This window comes from Dama dama, chromosome X (genome assembly GCF_033118175.1).
Source record: "Dama dama isolate Ldn47 chromosome X, ASM3311817v1, whole genome shotgun sequence".
In the NCBI taxonomy this organism is placed as follows: domain Eukaryota; kingdom Metazoa; phylum Chordata; class Mammalia; order Artiodactyla; family Cervidae; genus Dama; species Dama dama.
The window spans coordinates 52,890,889-52,914,500 of NC_083714.1; the positions used below are offsets into that span (position 1 = coordinate 52,890,889).

Genomic DNA, 23,612 nt, shown 5'->3' on the forward strand with positions numbered 1-23,612 from the left:
ACTGTCTCCCGAGGTGTGCCCAAGTTCATGCCCATCGAGTTGGTGATGTGATCCAGCCATCTCATTCCCTGCTGCCCTCTTCTTCTTTTGCCTTAAATCTTCCCCAGTATCAGGGTCTTTTCTCATGAATCGGCTGTTTCGTGTAGTATGCGTGTTTCATGTAGTATATATTTATATGCTTAAATGTGAGTAAATAATCCTAATAATCAATATATTGAAATGCAAAAGGGAAGAGTACTTCATATTCAACTTAAAACGGAAATTTTCAAATTAGAAAAGGTTTGAGGTAGTGTGTATAAAACACCTGGCATTTCTTTGTGAAACAGGGAAATACTTTATGAATTAGAAGAGGATAAATTAGGATTTGCCAAGGGTGGGTACATTTTCATTAGTTTCTTCTGGGATTCTGAAAAAATTAAGAAAAGCAAAAATTGTCCAGTGGTAATGTTGACAGATGTTCATTTTATTTAACTAGCACAGGGCACAGAGGACACTAGCATCTAATGTTTTGGTAGTCAATCTTAGCCAAGCAAGCTGAAATAACAAATCAGTTGAAATGGTAAATCTCATTTCTAGTGGTGAAACAAGTGTATGAAATTGACATTAGCAAGTGGTTGGACTGTGATGAACTTAAGACAGTGAACCATAATGATGTTAGGTCTCTAAGAAGAATGACAGCTACAGGGAGGAGAACTGTACAAAACAAGATCAAACCCAGGGTAGAACTCACTCTCCCAGATTGCCTGCTGAAAGGTATAGCAGAGGGAGAGGACAACTTACACAAGGATATTGCTTGCATTTCGTTCTAATATTTTAAAAGATAGGGGTCAGTCAAGCCACAGACAGCAATAACTGAGCACTCCAACAGATTATAACCATTGGGTCATTTTATATTGTACAATTTAAGTGCTATTTGGTATTTGTAAACTAGTATATTTGTTTTGAAAGTGAAAGTGAAGTTACTCAGTTATGTCCGAATCTTTGCAACCCCATGAACTGTAGCCTACCAGGCTCCTCTGTCCATGGGATTTTCCAGGCAAGAGTACTAGAGTGGGTTGCCATTTCCTTCTCCAGGGGATCTTTCCGACCCAGGGATTGAACCTAGGTCTCCCGCATTGTAGGCAGACGCTTTACCGTCTGAGGATTATTTAAGATGATGTCTATAGAGTGTTCCCAAATACTGCATATAATTTCAATCAAAAATTCACATTAGGTCCACAACTTGACTAGTTTTGTTTTAATCATGCATGTATTTTTATTTATTTAAAATTTATATAGCACTTACCATTTGTAAGGCACTGTTCTAAGCATATAAACACATAGGGATTAGAAATTTTGTATTACTTTTTCCTGTATTCTTACAGTTGAGCATGGAAGCCTGGATGCCTGAATGCCATAGATGAACAGAATCTCAGAGTAAGAAGGGACTTCAGAGGCCATCCAGCCCAATCCTCTATGTGTGTCACATGAATCTTTGTTGTAACTACATCCACCAATGAGTAGTCCAGACTAAGCATGAACATCTCCAGTGGGAGATACAAAATTCAGAAGGCACCTGATTATTCCCAGACATATGATCATATGGGCAAACATGCCAAATATCTGTTAACACTAACTTGGGTCTCATGGGAAACTCAACCAGGATCCAGGGGAATACACTTTTGCCATATAGACCAGGGAGCACAGGAGCTGACCCCACATGTTGCATAAGATCAGTGAGGGACTTGTTGTAAGACTGATTAAAAAGGGCCTGAAATCATGCCTACGGTGGGGTGAGGGGAAATTCATGGTCTAGAACTTACATGTCTCATAAACAAAGTTAAAGCCTCAGAAGGTTAGAATGATCAGCATTTTTCTGTTTCTCTAACATATTTCAGAAGATGTGTGGCCTTTGATAAGCATTCATTTAATTAGTCATTCATTCATTGTATTAGGTTGAAAAATGAACCCCCAAAATCTAAGTACAAATCTCTTATCACCTATAAACGTTACCTTTTATGGCCAAAGGGACTTTGTACATGTGATTGGGTTAGGATCTTGAGATGGGGAGATTATCTTGGATTATCCCAGTGGGCCCTAAATGTTATCACAATGGTCATTACAAGAAGGAAGCAGACAGATTTGACATGGAAGAGGAGAAAAAGGTAATGTGATGACAGAAGCAGAGACTGGAGCAATATGCTTTGTTTATAGGAAGGGGCCACAAACCAAAGAATACAGACAGCTACTAGAAGATAGAAAAGGCAAGAAAATATGTTCTCCCTTCAAAATCTCCAACTGTGCCAGCACTTTGACTTTAGTCCAGTGAAACTGATTTTGGACCTTTGAATTCTAGAATTAGAAAAGAAAAAAAAATTGTGGGCTTCCCAGGTGGCACAGTGGCAAAGAAGCCACCTGCCAATGCAGGAGACACAAGAGAGGGGAGTTCGGTCTCTGGGTTGGGAAGATCCTCTGGAGTAGGAAATGGTAACCTGCTCCAGTATTCTCACCTGGAAAATTACATGGACAGAGGAGTCTGTCGCGCTATAGTCCATGGGGTCACAAAGAGTCAGATATGACTGAGCAACTGAGCACACACACACCCCCACAATTTGTTACAGTGGCCACAGGAAACGAACACATTCATCAAACACTTACTGAACGTCTACTGGGGTCAGGCTCTGGGCAAGGCTCTTGATTTATAGAGCATGGTAATATGCTGAATGACAATGAACAAATTAACATCTCAGCTATCTCACTTGCAAATGGAGGTGATTCTACATATTTTATAGGGCTCTTAGGAGAATTAATAACACTGGTAAGAAATCTGTCAACTACTAAATGTTGATTATGGGCTAAACACAATTATTTCATTTAATCTTTAAAATAATACTAAAAAGTAGGTACTACTATTAACTCAATTTTATAAATTATAGTCCATTATGGAAAAGGGGAAACATTAGTAAGGAGACTGACTCTTAGAGGGTGGGTATCTTGCCCAAAGTTACTCCACAGCCAGGCTGGATTTTATATCAAGCCCACAGATTAGGTTGGCCAAAAAGTTCATTCCAGTTTTTCTGTAAGATGTTATAGAAAAACTCAAAGGAACATTTTGGCGAACCCAATAGTGTTCTTAATTACCATTCCTGACTCATGGTAACCATTCAATCAAGGTGCAATCCTCTTCTTCCTTCCTTCACTATAATTAAAGATGTGACCTTTTTTCTCATTAGTTACACATTTATTTTTTAGCAGTAGCTCAGGGTTTGCAACATCAATCTTTAATTTATCATAGGACATCTTTAAATAATCTTATACTACTTCAAGCACAGTATAAGAACTTTATACAAGTATTCAAGATATGGTCCTTTGCCTTCAAGGCAGAAAGCTGCTAATGTCACTAACATCATCAGGGGAAGGCCAGCTTATCCTGTAGGCTCAGGCATGTGCCATGCATGCCCTGTGGAGGTGCACTGTACAGACTCTCTGGCTCTGGGATTGTGGGATTCCATCATTCCCAAGTATGGCAAAGTACTTGACAAAATCCACAAGGGCTCAGTTCAGTTTGCCCTAAACCAGAGCAGACAAAAAAGAAACCACAATGGACCAACTTGCCTTCTTCCATAGTTATTCCCATTTTTTCGTGACTCCAGCCACTCCAGAACCTTGACTTGTGAGCCACACATTGCAGAGCCACAACGTACTCTGTAAAAGCCTGCAGTCCTGTGAGGTTATATGCTTCTTCTTCATTCACACAGCTTTTGGTGAAGTTGACTTCCATCTAAAAGACAAAGACAGCCTTAAGCTGGATGGGAGACCACATGTTATCTTTCCATGTTTCTTCTTTACTCCCCAACCCTCTCTAACCTTTCTGAACTAGTAGCATTATATTTCAAATTTTTTAATTTTCACAAATAAACTTCTACACATGCTTGGAGACTGTTAGCATCAAATAGAGGGGTTACCCCAAGAACCACCACCCATCCCCTTTCTTCTTTCTAAGCTTGTGAGGTAGATATTTCTGCCTCTGGGCTGGATGTGAGTGAATCCTGCTGTCCTGGAAGATGCAGGGCGGATGGAGTCCTGGCACCCAATACAGGCCTCAGTTTAATTTCTGGAGATGACAACAATACCTAGAGATAAGATCTCAAGGAACAGTATGTAAAAGACACTTTGACAACATTAAGTTCAAACTCATGTCATGAGCAAAACCCAGACAAGTTAAGTGATTATGGACTACCTCAGCAGTTATAATCAGCAGAACTAGGATCAGAGCACAGATCCCCTCACGCCCAGACTCTTTCCTTTTATTCAAACTTCCCAGTTCAAATGATTGGTCTTTGGGTGATCAGTCAAGTTGCTAAAGATCTCAGTATCCTAGATACATAAATTCATTTTGACACTCTCTCAGTGTGCAGAACAGGGAGAGGCAAATATACCACTTCCCCTTTCTAGACCTCGGTTTCCTTGTTAGTAAATGAGCGTGTTGCTTTCTATAAAGTCCCTCTGGACTTAACTCTCCACAAGAAAGTAGAAATTCAGCTATGTCTTACTGAGCAGGATCATTGTTGCTGCAACATGAACTTTTAGCTGTAGGTTTATATAAATTTATATTGAGCTTATTAATGAAAATAAACTCTATTTACAGACATGACTACTTTGTGAGGATGCACACTAGCCCATAGAATCTGGCAAGAATAGGAAGTCCTGATATCACTTATGTGTACAACAACAACTGTGAAAATCGGTACACAATTATAGCTGCTGGGCCTAAAGGAAATTGGGGCAAAATCAGGATGCGTCTATATGGCCAACAGCTGAGCATCCCAGCTGCAGATGGACGGTTCTGAACTCCCAGTCTAGTGAGATGGCATCAGAGCAAGGAAGCAGCATCCAGGCCTGAGGGCAATTTTGCTGCTGAACCCCAGGTTCCCTGAGCACCTTCCTGCAAAAGCCCCTGGAGACGTTGCAGTGGTAGAACAGGGCTGTTGGGAACACATCTTGGGACAATTCATCATCTCCGGGGAAGTGGCCTCCTCAACTGGCCTCAGTTATGGGGCTCAGTTAAAACCAGATTAAGACCTTTGAGAGAAGGTCAACCACATGGAACTCTCCATGCATAAATCAAAATAAAAAGAGTATTAATCCATAAAACACATGTAAGGAAGTCTAATGACATTCTATTTTACTTTCCATGCTTTTTAAAATATATAATATTCTTCTTCTATTTTTAATTTCTCAAAATTTTCCTCCTGTTTTGTTAGTACCCTCAGCATATGCTTGGTTTCTTGCTGGGTCTCCTCACAATCAGAAAGCTCTCTTTACTGTACCTGTGCAAACCTGTTATTCCCAGACCCAGCCTCAGGGCAGTAAAAAAATGCAGTTAAAGTTCCAAAGAGTGCTCCTCTAAGGCTTCTTTACTGTGGCTTTTTTCCAGGCTATATGGCTTTGGTCCTCACTGGATCCAAGACCAATTGATCCTCCATATACAGGCTTAAATCTAAAAATCCCCAAACTCAGAACAAGCAATGGACTCCTACCAAAACACTAGTTAACCACCAGTTTTGTTTCTAGCAACCTATATTTTGTGCCACGTCCTAGCTTATCCCAAGTGTTTATATCTTAAGAGATGAGTCAGAAGTTTTGGAGCAAAGCTTAAGTCAAATTCTTAAAACAGTCTTGAAATCCTTTGGTAGAGTGTTCACATGGTTCCCTTTTATAAAAGTAGAAACCCTTTCCACTACGGCCATGGGAAGGTGGTTTGGAGGCTAAAGTATGGTCAAATGAATGACTGAACTTGGCGTCACAAAACCTGAGCTCAACTCTGTAACTTACAAATCTTGGACAGATGACCAAAGTGCTCTACATTGCAATTTGCTACTGCTACTGCTAAGTCACTTCAGTCATGTCCGACTCTGTGCGACCCCATAGATGGCAGCCCACCAGGCTCCCCCATCCCTGGGATTCTCCAGGCAAGAATACTGGAGTGGGTTGCCATTTCCTTCTCCAATGCATTGCAATTTACTAATCTGTAATAACAATGGGGCTTCCCTGGTGGCTCAGTGGTAAAGAATTCACCTGCAAATGCAGGAGATGTGGGTTTGATTCCTGTGTCAGGAAGATCCCCAGAAGAAGGAAATAGCAACTCATTCCAGTATTCTTGCCTGGGAAATCCCAAGGAGGAGGAGCCTGGTGGTCTACAGTCCATGGGGTCACAAAGAGTCGGACACAACTTACTGACTAAACAACAACAACAAGAAGAATAGTGATATCTTATTTATAGGAGGGGTTTCCCAGGTGGCTCAGTGGTAAAGAATCAACCTTCCAATGGAGGAGACACAGTTTCAATCCCTGGGTTGGGAAGATCTCCTGGAGATGGAATTGGTAAACCACGCTAGTATTCTTGCTTATGTTTTCCCAGTAGTCACATATGGATGTGAGAGCTGGACCATAAAGAAGGCTGAGCACCGAAGAGTTGATGCTTTCAAACTGTGGTGCTGAAGAAGACTCTTGAGAGTTCCTTGGACAGCAAGGAGATCAAACCAGTCAATCTGAAAGAAAATCAACCCTGAACATTCATTGGAAGGACTGACACTGAAGCTGAAGCTCCAGTACTTTGGCCACCTGATGTGAAAAGCCTACTCATTGGAAAAAACCCTGATGCTGGGAAAGACTGAGGACAGGAAGAGAAGGGGTGACAGAGGATGAGATGGTTGGATGGCATCATCAACTCAATGGACATGTGTTTGAGCAAACTCTGGGAGATAGTGAAGAACCAGGAACCCTGGCATGCTGCAGTCCCATGGGGTTGGAGAGAGTCGGACATGACTGAGCGAATGAACAACATTCTTGCCTGGGAAATCTCATGGAAAGAGAAGCCAAGCAGACTATGGTCCATGGTCTTGCAAAGAGTCAGACACAACTTATTAACTAAAAAACAACAATTTATATGATATTTGCAAGGATTAAGTAGCCTGCAGTATAAAAAAGCACTCTGCAACCCATATATTGTGTGCATGGGTGCTCAGTCACTCAGTCATATTTGACTCTTTGCAATCCCATGGACTGTAGCCCACCAAACTCCTCTGTCCATGGGATTATCACAGCAAGAATATTGGAGTGGGTTGCCATTACCTCCTCCAGGGGATCTTTCCAACCCAGGAATTGAAAACAAGTCTCCTGCAGTTCCTGCACTGGCAAGTAGGATTCTTTACCATTGAGCCACCTGGGAAGCAAACCCATATATTAGCATCTCACAAATATGAGTCTTGTTATATGAACATATTGGGATTTTGGAATTGCTTTTTATGTGGTATAGTTTAATTAAACATTTATTGAGCACATGTGGCAGGCAATGAGAATACTAAGATGAAAATCAAGGTTTCTGTGTTTGAGGAACTTATCATCAAATATGGGGAGAGATGAGTTTAAGTGACTATGTTAAGTGCAATGACAGAGGAGGAGTACCTATCTCAGACTCCCAGAAGAAAATATGTCAGATCAGAGATCTGAGAGATGAGTGGCTCTAGCAAGGTTTAGGCCAAGAGGAGAGGTACAAAGCAGAGAGCTGTTCTAGGCAGAAGCAGAGAGTAATGAAATGACATGACACAAGGGAAACTAGCAATTCAGAACTACTAGAGAAGCAAGAGCAAGATGGAAGATGAGTTTGGAGGGCTTGATAGGGGCCAGGCCTTGGAGGGTTAAGAATTTAGATCTTTTTCCATTGACAATGGGATGAGAACCATCCAGAGAAGACTGGATTGGTTTAGTTGGATTTAGAACTGATTAGACTTGGTTGTGTTTGAGAACTGAAAGGAGAGAGATTCTGGTTGTACATTCCACTCTCCTTCCCACGTTCTCCAGGTTAGCAGGAGGAAGGACCTCGGAAGGAAGGAGGCAAAGATGAGTACAGATGCAGGTAAGTTTTTCAAAGAGGTGGGGTACAGGATGCTAGGGATTGAAGTAGTTTGCATGTGCTGCCCTCACTTAGTATTGTAAGTGGTTTAGTAATTTTCCAGAGGAATATAGCTCCTGGCTTCTTTTTCTTGTTGGATTTTGTAAAGTAGTCACAGGACTCTGGGATCAGACAAAAGAAACCAAGGGTTGCTAGACAGTAGATCACACAGAAGTTCCTCAGATTCACTGAGCCCATGTTATGTGGTATGAAGATGAGCTTACATTGTGCTCGGGAGTGCCCTACTTAGGGGTTCCTTTCTGGGTTCCAGAAACTACCCATCAGTGAGTCTTATGTTCATATAGTCAGTTCTAGGAGAATGGATCCAGAGTTGGTACAGAAAAGAAGCTGAGAGGAAGAGTGAACTCATTATTTCTCTTGACTTGAATATAAGACAAGTGAAACTTAACCAGTTTTCTTTTCTGCAAGAGTTCTAGTCTAGTGGAGGATGCACTAGATATAGTACCATGGCTTCAATAAAGGAAAAAGTCTAGTGATGGCCTCATGGCCAAGATGAAAAAAGTAGGCTAATGATTGTGGTGGTCTTCTATATTCAAAGAAGCTTGAGTAAATGAGCTTCTTTTAGCACAAAGGAGAGGCTGATGTCTTTGGGTGGGCTCCAGTGTAGTCATTCTTTGATCAATTAGATGAAGGTATAAAAATGTTATCAAATCTGAAGATATTAAAAAATTAGAAAGTAAAAAGTTAACTAGAAGGTTTATAGAAAAGTTAGAAAGTAGAAAATTAACTACAAGCTTTGGGTAATAGAATAAAGATTCTCAATAGGCCAAAATGATGGATAAGACCAACCTGAAGAAATTCAATAGGAATAACTAAAACATCAGCATTTTAGGTTAAAAAGGGATAAGTTATAAGACAGTGGGAATATTCTTACTAGAAAATCTTTTGTGTGTTGGGGGGGGGAAATCTTAAAGATTTAAATGATTTAATTGGCTGGAAGCTAAGAGTCAATAATGTAAGTTGGTTAGAAATAGAAAGTTGATATAATATCAGACTGCATTATGGAAATAGGATAATTATTTCAGAATTTTGAGGTAAGAAAATATTTCTCAAGATGCAAGAGACAATAAATATAAAGGGAAACCTTGATAAAATTTGACAGTATTCATGTTAAGAAGTTCTGTTCCTCTAAAGTTACCATTAAGAAAGTGAAAAGGCAAGCTGCTTAGTGAGAGATGTTTACAAGACACATAAAAAATAAAGACTCATAAACAGAATATGCAAGTAACTCCTATGAGTCAATTAAAAAATCAGATCTTCCAAAAGAAAAAAAGTGTGCAAAAGGCTTAAATCAATACTTCAAAAAGAAGGATTCCACGTGGCCAATAAATACATGAAAAGACATACAATCTCATTAAAAGTCAGGTAAATGCAAATTAAAGCCATGATTCCATTGTGTACATGCAACAGAAGACTACATTGGAATAAAAATGTATAAACACCAGCACTGTAAAACATGAATGGATCTTAAAAACAATATTGAGAGAGAGGAGTCAAACATAAAGAAAATACAAAGCATATGGATTCCATTTATATACCATCTCAAACGACATTGTTTAGGGATGCAGGCCTACATGGTAATACCATAATGAAAAGCAAAGAAGCAATTACCATGAAAATTAGGATAATCATTGGTTCTAAAGGCAGGAGTAGAGTGTTATCAGAAAAAGGTAGGCAGGGGGCTATCGCATGCTATTTTTTATATCAGTGGTTTTTACATGCACACTGACTTAATAATAATTTGTTAAATGCAATATTTATATTTTGTTCACTTTTCTAAATATGTGTTATAGATCACAAAGTTTAGAACAATTTGAAAAGAAATTCCCAAGCTATAGACTCTCAAGAACCAATGTAGCTAGACACAAAACAGAATGAAATGCAAAAATAAATTTATCACTTTTTTGTATGCCCCTATGTTCAGAATGCAAGATGCATATAGTAAAACACTTTTCCAATCTAAAAGGCCCAAATGGGAAACTGGGGAGAAAAGTATTCACTATTGTCTATCTTCTATTTTAAATATAGAAAATAGAAAAAAATTGATTCCAGATCAACAAACATCAATAATTCTCTGAGAAACATTATAATGGCATAACTTACCCAGTGGGTACTATTTACTGCTCTGAATCGAAGTGTATAATTTAAAGTAGATGACTTAGGTGCCAACACAGGCTGTGTCCATTTTATTTGAACCATTTTTTTGAGGCCCAAAACTGGTTTCACACTGGAAACCTTAGGAGGTTCGATTTTAGCTGAAAATAAAAATCATACAGTTCTTGTATTTGCACAAAGACCAGAAAGTGCTAATAACATCCACCCAGAATTGAAAAGGAAATGATAGTGCATATTTCGTGATTTAGTGTATGCACAAGGCTTTAGGAAAGCAGGACAAAAAGAATGTTGCCACCTCCCACTCCCTTCAAAAGAGAATGTCCAGTGAGGAAAGGCTATATTTCTGAGATTTTTTTTTTTTTTTAACAAATCAGCCTTTTACTAACTGGTTGAGATCTTTTGTCAAACAGAAGGGAGGTAAAAGGAAACTCCATGACCAGAGAATGGGTTGCTCCTCTTGTCTATTCTCCCCATCTCTCTTTCTTTGACCTTCAGGATGAAGAAGTGTCCAGTAGAAAGCACCTCTCATCTCCCCTGAACACTACAAACATTCTCACCCTAAATCTCTCCTTGAAAAAGTGTGTGTGTGGGGGGGGGGCTTATAAAAGTAACATAGGCTCATTTCAAAAATTATTTATTTGAATGCATTTATTTGGTTGTGCCAGGTCTAAGTTGCAGAGTTGCAGCTTGAGAACTCATAGTTGTAGCTTGTAGGATCTAGTTCCCTGTCCAGGGATCGAACCCACGCTCCCTGCATTGGAAGGCGGAGTCTTTGACCACTGGACCATCAGGGAAGTCCTCCCCAAATTTTTTAAATATAGAAAAACTACAAAGAAAAATGTAGTCAACCATAATTCTATCAACCGGCATGCATGCTAAGTTGCTTCAGTCATACTGGATTCTCTGTGATCCCATGGACTCTAGCCCGCCAGGCTCCTCTGTCCTTGGGATTCCCCAGGCAAGATTACTGCAGTGGGTTGCCATGTCCTTCTTGCCATCAACCAGAGATCATCCTTATTAGCATTTAGGTGTATTTCCAGGCTTTTTCCTATACAAGAATTTGTTTTTGTTTTTTTAAAATGATGTTATGCTAAATAAATCTTTTGTCTTTTTGAAAAACATTATGAAACCAGCAAACATCCCTTTGCATTAAAATTTTTCAAAACATGATTTCAAAGCTTCATAATATTCTGTTTATAGAGGAACAGAATTTGACAATTTCTCTATTAGTGTACATAGTGTTTCCAATTTCTTGTTTTAAAGCTCCCCTGAGAACAGAAGCTGAGTCTCCATCACAAGGCCTTGGATTAACACTTGGCACTTAGCAAATTTCAGATATTTGTTAAGTGAACAAGTAAGTGGATGACAGTTGCATCTTTGTCTGCATCTCTCATGGCTTCCTTAGATCCCCTAGGACAGAAGGATTAAATTAAAAGGTATAAACATTTTGGGTCTTCCCAGGTGGTTCAGTGGTAAAGAACCCACCTGCCAGTGCAGGAGATGTGGGTTTGATCCTTGGGTTGGGAGATCCCTTGCAGAAGGAAAGGGCAACCCACTCCAGTATTCTTGCCTGGAGGATCCCATGGACAGAGGAGCCTGGAGGGTTAGAGTCCATGGGGTTGCAAAAGAGTTGGACATGACTTAGTGACTAAACAACAAAAAACAACAGCATAAACATTTTTAGGGCTACTTCCCACAAAATGTCATTTTGCTTTCCAAAATAGCTACAGTAATAGCTGCAGTGTATATATATATAGCACAATTTCTTTATTCATGATTCTGTTGGTGGGCATTTGGCTATTATGAATAATATTGCAATGAACATGGAAATGCAAGTATTTCTTTAAGATCCTAATAAGATCCTATTTAGATAATACCAGAATTGGAATTGCTAGTAGTTGTATTTTTAATTTGGGAGTTGTAGTTTTTAATTTGGTAGTTGTATTTTTAACATGGTAGTGGTATTTTTAATTTTTTTTTGAACTTTCATACTGTTTTCCATTAATTTACATTATTGCTAAAGTAATATATGTTAATTTTAAGAAAGTAAAGATAATAATAAAATAGAAGTTTGTGTTTAAGAAGTGAAAAGCCTTGCCCCTTTCAGGCCCATCGTCAAGAGGTAGAGCCAATGTTAGCAGTGTGATGTAAGCCTTCCAAAGGGAGTTCCTAAAAATGTTTTTAAAAGAAACCCAAGTCAAAACATTTCACAAAAAGAAAATCTGAGGCCCAGATACCTAAACTGCTGAGATGTACCAGAGGTTTAAAGACGAATTACCACTGATCTTTCAGTTCAGTTCAGATCAGTCACTCAGTAGTGCCCGACTCTTTGCGATCCCATGAACCGCGGCACGCCAGGCGTCCCTGTCCATCACCAACTCCCGGAGTTTGCCCAAACTCATGGCCACTGAGTCGGTGATGCCATCCAGCCATCTCAGCCTCTGTCGTCCCCTTCTCCTCCTGCCCTCAATCTTTCCCAGCATCAGGGTCTTCAAATGAATCAGTTCTTCTCATCGGGTGGCCAAAGTATTGGAGTTTCAGCTTCAACATCAGTCCTTCCAATGAACACCCAGCATTGATCTCCTTTAGGATGGACTGGTTGGATCTCCTTGCAGCCCAAGAGACTCTCAAGAGTCTTCTCCAACACGACAGTTTAAAAGCATCAGTTCTTCTGCACTCAGCTTTCTTTATAGTCCAACTCTCACATCCATACATGACTACTGGAAAAACCACAGCCTTGACTAGATGGATCTTTGTTGGCAAGGTAATGGCTCTGCTTTTTAATATGCTGTCTAGGCTGGTCATAACTTTCCTCCCAAGGAGCAAGTGTCTTTTAATTTCATGACTGCAATCACCATCTGCAGTGATTTTGGAGCCCCAAAATAGAGTCAGCCACTGTTTCCACTGTTTGCCCATCTTTTGCCATGAAGTGATGGGACCAGATGCCATGATCTTAGTTTTCTGGATGTTGAGCTTTAAGCCAACTTTTTCACTCTGCTCTTTCACTTTCATCAAGAGGCTCTTTAGTTCTTCTTCACTTTCTGCCATAAGGGTGGTGTCATCTGCATATCTGAGGTTATTGATATTTCTCCTGGCAATCTTGATTCCAGCTTGTGCTTCTTCCAGCCCAGCGTTTCTCATGATGTACTCTGCATATAAGTTAAATAAACAGCGTAACAATATACAGCCTTGACATACTCATTTTCCTATTTGGAACCAGTCTGTTGTTCCATGTCCAGTTCTGACTGTTGCTTCCTGACCTGCATACAGGTTTCTCAAGAGGCAGGTCAGGTGGTCTGGTATTCCCATCTCAGAATTTTCCTCAGTTTATTGTGAGCCACACAGTCAAAGGCTTTGGCATAGTCAATAAAGCAGAAATAGATGTTTTTCTGGAACTCTCTTGTTTTTTTGATGGTCCAGCAGATGTTGGCAATTTGATCTCTGGTTCCTCCGCCTTTTCTAAAACCAGCTTGAATATATGGAAGTTCACGGTTCACGTATTGCTGAAGCCTGGCTTGGAGAATTTTGAGCATTACTTTGCTGGTGTGTGAGATGAGTGCAATTGTGCAGCAGTTTGAGCATTCTTTGGCATTGCCTTTCTTTGGGATTGGAATGAAAATGGACCTTTTCCAGTCCTGTGGCCACTGCTGAGTTTTCCAAATGTGCTGGCATATTGAGTGCAGCACGTTCACAGCATCATCTTTTAGGATTTGAAATAGCACAACTGGAATTCTATCACCTCCACTAGCTTTGTTCATAGTGATGCTTCCTAAGGCCCACTTGATTTCACATTCCAGGATTTCTGGCTCTAGGTGAATGATAACACCATCATGATTATCTGGGTCATGAAGATCTTTTTTGTACAGTTCTTCTGTGTATTCATGCCACCTCTTTATATCTTCTGCTTCTGTTAGGTCCATACCATTTCTGGCCGTTATTGTGCCCATCTTTGCATGAAATGTTCCCTGGGTATCTCTAATTTTATTGAAGAGATCTCTAGACTTTCCCATTCTATTGTTTTCCTCTATTTCTTTGCATTGATCACTGAGGAAGGCTTTCTTATCTCTCCTTGCTCTTCTTTGGAACTCTGCATTCAAATGGGTATATCTTTCCTTTTCTCCTTTGCTTTTCACTTTTCTTTACACAGCTATTTGTAAGGCCTCCTCAGACAGCCATTTTGCTCTTTTGCATTTCTTTTTCTTGTGGATGGTCTTGATCCCTGTAACTTTTCAAAAACAGGACCAGGAAACACTTCCCAACTCATTCTATGAGGCCAGTATTTCCATGATGCCAAAAACAGACAAATATTTCCCAAGAAAGAAAGCAACAGACCAATATCCCCTATGAAGATAGAAGAAAAAGTCCTCAACAAAAAAACTATCAGTCCAAATTCAGCAACATATAGAAAGCATTATACACTTACAACCACGTGAGATTTATTTCAGGAATACAAAGTTTGTTAATTTTGCTTAAAAATTAACTCAGAAAGGATCATAGAACTAAATGTAAGGGCTAAAACTATAGTCTTTAAAAGAAAACAGTAGAAATCTTTGTGACCTCAGGTTTGGTACTAGTTTATTAGTTCTGACTCCTGAGCACAAGCAATAAAGGAAAAAATAGATTATAATAAAATCATCAAGATTAAATTATGTTTTAGTTTCAAAGGACATCATTAAGAAATTGAAAACATAACCCACAGGAAGAAAGAAAATATGTGCAAAACGTATCTTATAAGGAGCTGATACCCAGAATATATAAAGAACTCGAACTTCCCTGGCAATCCAGTGATTAATACTCACTCTTCCACTGCAGGGAGCTTAGGTTGATCCCTAGTAAGGGAACTAAGATCTCACATGCTTCAGAGCACAGCTCCTTGCAAAAAGAACTCTTAAAATTGAACAATAAAAAGACAACATAATTGTAAAATCAGCAAATACATGGATTAACATTTTTCCAGAGAAGATGTACAAATGGCCAATTAGCACATGAAAAGTTGCTCAATATCATCAATTATTTGGTAAGTGCAAATCAGAACAGTGAGGTATGATGTAATACCCATCAGGGAAGTTCCCTAATACCCACTAGGATGGTTATGATAAAAAAAAAAAATGTGCAATTACTAGTGTTGGCGAGAATATGGAGAAGCTAGTAACTTTATAAATTGCTGGTGGGTATGTGAAATGATACAGCCATTTTGGTAAAATTCGGCAGTTCCTCAAAAAGTTAAAGACTGAGTTATATGACACAGCAATTTCATTAGGTATATATCTAAGAGAATTGAAGCCTATATCCAAACAAAAATTTGTACACATATATTCATATTTGCAGCATTCATAACCAAAAAGTGGGAACAACTCAAATGTCTATCAATATCTATGGTTGAACATAATGTAATATGTCCCTACGATGGATTATTATTCAGCTATAAAAAGGAATAAATGCTACAAGATGGATTGAACCTTTAAAACATTATGCTGTGAAAGAAATAAGACACAAGGACTATACTATATCATTACATTTATATGAATTTTCAAAAATAAGTAAATCCATAAAGACAGAAAAATAGATTAGTGACTGCCAGAGACCAAGGGGAAGGTGGAATTAAGGATTTCTGCTAATGGGCATGAAGTTTCTTTGAGGGGTGATGAAAAGTTTCTGGAACTAGATCCTGATGATATTTGTATAACTTTGTGAATATGATTTTTAAAAACTGGTGAATTGTCATTTTTGAACAGTGAATCTTTGGGGTGGGGAATGGGATGGAGGTTCAAGAGGGACGGGACATATGTATACCTATGGCTGATTCATGTTGAGGTATGGCAAAAACCAACACAATATTGTAAAGCAATTATCCTCCAGTTAAAAATAAATAAATTAACAAAAACCGTGAATCTTATCACATGTGAATTATATCTCACAAATGATGTTATTTTAAAATTAAATAGTAAAAATTACTCTTTGAAAAAGAATTTAAAAGGTAACAATCAGTGAGATACTTTTTAAAATAAGAGTTTTACTTTCTCCTACAGGAGCAATAATGTTTTGAAGGAGAAACACTGTTTCTTCTAATAAAATTTATGGTACAAACTGCAAGAGAAAATCAAGGACCAGCAAAATGTTTCTTCTCTTTTTTTTTTTTTTTTGGTCAGTTTCCTCTTTCCTTCCTTTCATCTTCCCTCTGATCCTCCCTCCTTTTTCCTTCTTCAAAAGAAGACAAATTTTCCATATATCCATAACATACACCTAGTATATGCTTGAGCTGTGAATCTACTTTTTAGTTCACAGATATCTCTTTAAAAAAAAAAGAAGAGGGTATATTTTAATAAAAAAGTACATAAGAATATAAAGTGATACTTACTTATGGTATTTAAGTCCCAATATGTTAATATCAGATTTAATTATACCGTATGCATTTTGAGCCTCCACTTGAATAATGTAAATATCTGGTGGTGTTAATCTTGAATAAAAAGAGCATGAAGAACCATTTTTACTTGTAGAATTACAAGTATCATTTTCATGTAAATAACACCTTTGAAGGAAAAAATGATTCAGCATTAGTTTAGAACAGCAGTTTAGAAACATAAGCATATTTAATATATTAAGCATGTATTTGGTAGCTTCCTTCTGGGTCTCTCTTGAGAACTATATAGTCCAGAAATTGATGTTTATCTCTCCAGATTCCTTCCTCAGCTTCAAGGAGAGAGAAAAGTTACCATGGAGACCTCCCTGGGAATCCTGTAAGTCCATCAAAAGTTACAGTCATATAACATATTTCCTATTGGTAAAAATAATGAATAGGCTCTTGAAAATCTCAGATTCTAACCTTGAGAACTTATTCTTAAAAGAAAAAAATAGTCTGAGACAAGTGCTCGGGCCTGGTGCACTGGGAAGACCCAGAGGAATCGGGTGGAGAGGGAGGTGGGAGGGGGGATCGGGATGGGGAATACGTGTAACTCTATGGCTGATTTATATCAATGTATGACAAAACCCACTGAAATGTTGTGAAGTAATTAGCCTCCAACTAATAAAAAAAAATTAACACACATAGAAAAAAAAAAGAAAAAATAAAAAGAATTTGTTAAATAAATTACAGTAGATACATAAATAGAATTTAAAATGATAGTTTTTACTACAACTATATTTAATGATATGGAAAGATGCCTGGTACTCTATTAATGGTGAAAAAAGCAAGATGCATATTATATAAATAATGACTACATTAATATGAACTTACATATTTACATAACTCTTCTTAAAGGTGTCTAGAAATGCCTTCATTAAAATGTTAAACATTGTTACCTTTGGTGGTGGGATTTTGGGTGATTTTTTATATTCTTCATATTTTTCAGATTGATTTTTTTGCCACTGGTGTACACTGTTTTCAGAAAACTCATTACAATTAGTTTCTTAGACAGATAACTTAAACCTTATCAAGCTATAACTTAATGAAAACAACTACACATATTGTAGGAATCAAGGAGGTGGCTATTGCTATAGTCCTCTAGGGACTATGTGGGAGATGAAACAGGCTGAGACCAGAAGAGGGGGCCCACTTTGTAAGGACTTGTAAAGGCAGGGGTGAGGGAGCAGAGCCTGAACATACAGAAATAGAGAATCATGGAATTTTGAAAGCAGAAAGGATCTCAGGGTTTTCCATGGTTATCATAGAGTGCAAAAATGGCCAACAGGGTAATGTAGTGTAATGGTTATACAAGCATCCTCCCCTCCTTCTTAGCTTTAGATCCTACCAGTATGGTTGCAAATAACCAAGATATCACCCCAGCCACTGGATGCAAATAATGGTTATCTAGAAGCTATAATTGAGAAAACATATTACTTACTGTCTAAGCAACTTGAGTCAGGAGTTAAAGTGGGAACCTCTGCCTCCTCCCCTTACTCTCCCTGATGGCACAAAAGCTCCCATACTCACAAAGTTCTCCTGACTGTGTAGATATAAAATTAGCTTCTTTCTCTGGACTCCAGGTGCAAGTAAAATTTTTCCTATAGTAGAAGACACAAGAAATGTTCTCAGGCTTAGTTGGCAGGTCTAGAAAAATACACAAACACAGTAAATTTAGTGCATGATAAATATTGCCAGCATTGAAGAATTTGATGAAAACAGATTAATCAAAAGCTGAACTTCTTGGTAAGTTACTAGCTATAACAGGTTCTCCTTATCAGGGCCATGGAAGGAATCTAACTCCATCTCTGCAGTTAGTCCCTTTAAACAGCTAGATTTCTACTTAGAGAACACTTCTTTTATTTTTATTCAAGGAAGTTCCTACCAGATAAGAAGTAAAAAGTCCATCACTTGTAGCAAGTAAAATATTGGAGCAGGGGAGTAAAGGTAAGATGGAGCAAAGAACTCAGATATCAGCCTTCTTGGGTGAAACAGTACAAATACGCATGGGTCTGAAGAACCAAGGTCATTTGGGCTGGTGGCCTGTTTCACCAGGCATAGTAAGTCTAGTCGGAGCCTCGTGTACCACTTAAGCACCAACTCCAGCATGATATGCAAGTCCTAGCACTGCAGAGGGTGGGTTGGGGAAGATCTTCATGTAAGCTCTGAACAGGTGAGAGTAGCAAGCAGGGATTCAGAAGTCCCCAGTATCTCAGGGTGAGGAACTGGGGGTGGGTATAGATGTGTGGGGTTGGTCCAGGCCTGGGATTCAGAAGAGATCAGGCACGTTCAGGGTGTTATGGCTGTAGATCAGGCCTGGGATTCAGATGAAGAGGCTTCTGTGCACAGGGGGATGTCAAGACCACAGGCAAACAGCTGGGGCGTGAACTTCAGGAGTGGGTTTGGCAATGATACCCCAAAGCCCACGCAAAGTTGGCTGCCCAGCAGCAGATAACAGAGAAGGGATAAGACCCCAGCAGACCGCCCAGAGGAAAACAGAGGGAAACAAAGACTTGCTCACACAGGTTTAGGAGACAAGGACTCTGAAGTTACGTAAACCCTCTCATATACCTAGACACCACCCCAGGCAGGAGTAGGGGGACAGGCAGAAGCTCTGGAACTGCACACAGTTACCCTAGAGAGACTGAATCAGCTGAAAAACACTATAAATCAGGAGAAACTGAGACAATGCTTACAAATATAAGTGCTGCCCATGTTGTTCCCTTCCTCAGGCTTGCCTGGCTTTCCAGGCGAGCAGGGACTTTTTGAATACTGATTAGCTTAATCATAGAAAATAAGGATGCTATAAAATATGTCTGCATATCTGACTAATGTATACATTTCAACTCTTCCAGAGGTAACACCTTCTAATAGGAAGTCAGTAATAAACGGTTTCAGAATGGGTTGTATTCACTGCTTAGATTTGGGACTTTTGGGATTTGTATATTCATTCATGGGCTTCCCTGGTGGTTCAGATGGTTATGAATCTGCCTGCAATGTGGGAGACTGTAGTCTAAGAAATGAGAATTGTCCACATAGGTAAAGCGGCCCCTGGAAGTGCCAAACAAGCGTGAAGGAGAGCAAGGGGCCTTCATGTCATGTCCACATTTCCAGCTTTTTCCTGAGAAGCTTTCCTCTGAGTCCTGCAGATGAGCCTGATCCTGACAACAATTGCCAAGGTCCAGCCCCAGCAGGACCAGGAATACCCAAGGGATGAGTGGCGTCGGCGAGGAAGAAGACAGAGAGACACACAGACACAGACGGTTGCATAGAAGAGGTAGCTTTTAAAAAAAATTTTTTTTAGGATAGCTCAGTTTTTATAGAATGAATATTACCTCACCCTTAAGTCACCACATATTACATCAGATATTGGTTTGTGCTTCCGTCAATATTTTTCCCATGTTTTTCCCCTATGCATTCATCTAGAACGTTTCTGGTTACAGGGTTTATACTTAAATGTCCCGTACATAGTCTTCTTGCCTCAATGGCCTAACATTCTCACTCTAACAAAAACAATGTTCCACAAACCTCAGGTATAGTGTAAATTCTTTGGACAATAAAACAATACATGGGAAGGGTCACAGTAACATGTTTGACATTTCTGAGAACAGTACCACGAGAAAAACCTGATATTTTTCTTTACCTGAAACCACAAAATCTCAGTTTACAATGATTAACTATTAAACAGCAAAAACACCTCTAAAGCAGCAAAACATCTCTATTAATAGTGAGATAATGGCAGTGAAGCTGGTTAATATAAATCTTCTATTAAAATCCTATATACCCCATTTTCTAATTTTACAAAAATACCTATAATATCCCGTGTTGTTTAAAGAAAGGGAAACAATGAACAAATAGCAGCAAGGAAATAGCAATGATGAAAACCCTTTCAACCAAGGGGCAAGTAAACTAAAGCAGTATATCTACTTTTTTTTTTTTAATGTAGATTCCATCTTTCTTTTTTCCATTTATTTCTATTAGCTGGAAGCCAACCACCCCACAACATTTTAGTGGTTTTCATCACACATTGACGCGAATCAGCCATGGATTAACATCAACCAAGGAGCAAGTAAACTAAAGCAGTATATCTACTTCTAAATCTAAATACCTCTACACTTTTCTATTCTAGAACATTATAATCTTTTAAGCAATCAGCCAGACGATACCAGTGGCCTTTTCTTCTTTGACTTAATGTTTATGGTCGTGTCCTGAGCCAGAGCAATCATGAGCATTTCCAAAAAGGCTTGGATTTTTCCAGTGAGGCCTTATTACTATACATTATTCTTTCTAAAAATTAATAGAAAGCCCAACAACAGTAAGACAGAAGGAAGAAAGGGACATACTGGGCCCCTGGGACAACCTCGAGGGGAAGAGCTGCCTTGCAGGTTCCTTTCTCGTCCCGGCGGCTCTGGAGGGGACATATTGGGCCCCCGGGGCAGCCCCATGTGAGGAAGAGCTGCCTTGCAGGTTCCTCTCTCGTCCCATGACCTTGTCACGGACTGGGCCCATCCCGGCGGCTCCGGACAAACAATTAAGTCAATGACTTTCTATCTGTGCTACTTGCATGCTGAAAACCATGAAAAAGCTGGTGATCTCCAAGTCCAACTGCTTAAAGGACCAAAGTTCACTGACCTGAACCAAAGAATACTACATGTTAAGTGGAGATCAGAAGGTAAACTGATTAGCCCAGTAATTCCTCAGAGAGCCCATATAGCTTGAAAACCCTCCCTCAGGAATCCTCAGGACAGCAAGCAGAATATTAACAGATACACACTTCACAACTGTCAGTGGGACAGGCAAAATTCTACAAGAGGGTGAGCCAAGGGTTAGCCAACAATGTCCCCAGGGGAATGGCTTTCACACTGACTGACTCACTCTCTGGCTCAGAGATTTTGGCTGTATGTGTTTGTATGTACATGTGGGTCTGTCTTCAGTCCTCTGGCCAAGTTCCTTACAAATAGTCATCCAAAACTAGCCTGCCCTCCACCTCCATTTTGCTCAAACCAGCACATGAACTCTCAGCAGGATTTCAAAGTTGATCATTGGCTGGAAAACAAAGAAATAAGATGCCTTTCCCTGTCTCCTCAAAATAGTCTTTAGTTTTGTACTATTCTCATTATGGCCCCCTACGGTCACATTTGATTTCCACCTTCATTCTCAGTCTGTCTTGCACAGGCTGATTCCAAAGACAGCCACCAAAAAAACCAGTGTAGAAACAGATGGGCAGAGGAGCCTCGGACACGACTGAGGTGACTTAACATAGCACAGCACAGGAATAGATCCTTGTGAATCTAAATATATCCCCATCGAACCATGGTGAACTCTGGTCTTTACTATTCTTCCTTGAATATCCCTCTTTAGCTCTTTCAGAAGCTTTGATTAATATCAATAAAAACCGTAAGTCAGAGGGGAATCCAACCTCTGGTTACCAGAACCATCAGTGTCATCAGAAATCAGAAGAGGAAGTAGTTGTAAAAATGATTTTCCTCTTCCCCTGAGCTTTTTTGAAGGAGCTACATTTGTTTTACTCTCCCTGTTTGGTACATGGCAGGACAGAGATATTCTTGTCGAGGCCACTTGATATTGGTATAGAGAAGGAAGAAATTCTGTTTCCTTTTCCTAGGTTCTCCAGCCAGCACCCTGTAAAATCAGACTGACAAAAGACAGGTTAATAAGAGAAAACATTATATTAATGCATGCAGTGAAATTACACAGGCAAAAACTCAATAAAGAGTAACTTAAAGAGGTGGTGAGAACTTGGGCTGAAACAGCATCTTAAGACAAAACCAATAAATCTGTAGAGAACTGACAGGGCAAAGGAAAACGAACTTAGGCTTTCAAGGGTGGCAAACTGTGAAAAGGTAAATGTATGTGAGACACTAATGGAGTAGGGTTTACATGTGCAGATCCATCCTGGCACTGATTTTCTGTCTTCCTCATGGTCATCAAACTCCTCCAGGAGAGGAGATGTATAGCAGTCCTCACTTTTCAGAAGTGTCTTCTTTTAAACAAATAAAAGAAGTTCCACAAAGACTTTGCTTCTGCATCTCTTGATTCTCATTTGACTCTGAATCAAAATAAATCCTTATGCCAAAGTGGTATATTTGGGGTTGGCATAGTCTGATCCCCTATGTTGGTGTTACAGAAGAGATTTATGATAAATAAAATGAATGCCCAGGAACATTTCCAGTGCTCATCCGTATTTCCCCTTCCCGGACATACGGGAAGATTTTATTTCCTTGCTTCCTTGGGCATAGCAACATGACTTCTTTGGCCCCTGACATGAGAGGAGACTAAAGCACTGGTACATTATTATCCTTTCTCTCCTCCCTCTGCCCTGCACACCCTGCAAATCCATGTTGAGATGATGAGTCTTAGGCTGGTACAGCCTCCATCAGTCTAGGTCCCTACTTACCGGTGATGGACATACAGACTTTATTGTCTTAAGCACTAAGATTTTAGGCTTGTTTATTTTCACGGCATAAACAACTTTCCCTGCCTCATGTGAAAAATGGCTTGCCTGAAAATCCAAGATTTTAGGACTTGGGGGAGGAATTCATTTAAGAGTAATCTTCCCTCTTCTTCTCTTTGTCCTATGTCCTTTTTCTCTATGTCCTCATGACATTCTAACTCTGCATATGATCTCAGGGCATTGTAGATTTGTTTTATCACAAATGAGGGTGTCAAGGGGAACTGGAATAAAAAGGAAAACCAGATCAGCAAACAGTTTCATTTTTGCTTTCTTTCTTTACTTAAGAGTTATTACTTACAGCCTCAGTTATCTGGTGTGGATCCCACATATCTGAACTGCCCTAACTTATGTAACTGCAAGTGAGTAGCAAGGCTTATACATCTGTTGTCCTGCCTATTTGTTGGCACCTAGTGTGCCTATTTTAAGTCTTATTCAACTTACCTCTAATTAGAATATAAACTCTTCATCAAAAGACTGTCACAAACATTATATAATTGTGATAGAGCAATGAAGGGCATTTTACCTCTGTTCTATTTTTCAAAAAACCCCAAGAATACTCACAGTACTCTTCAAGACTGCCACAGTCATGAGAAAAAAGGGAAGACTAAAGAGCTGTCATCCACCAGAAGAGACTAAGGAGACATGACAATTCAGTGCAATATGCTACCCTG

At 39.3% G+C, this 23,612-nt stretch overlaps 1 pseudogene; it reads right to left on the reverse strand.

The window, feature by feature from the left end:
* Positions 1 to 23,612, reverse strand: part of LOC133052654 (interleukin-31 receptor subunit alpha-like) — a 63,242-nt pseudogene that overhangs the window by 37,670 nt on the left and 1,960 nt on the right.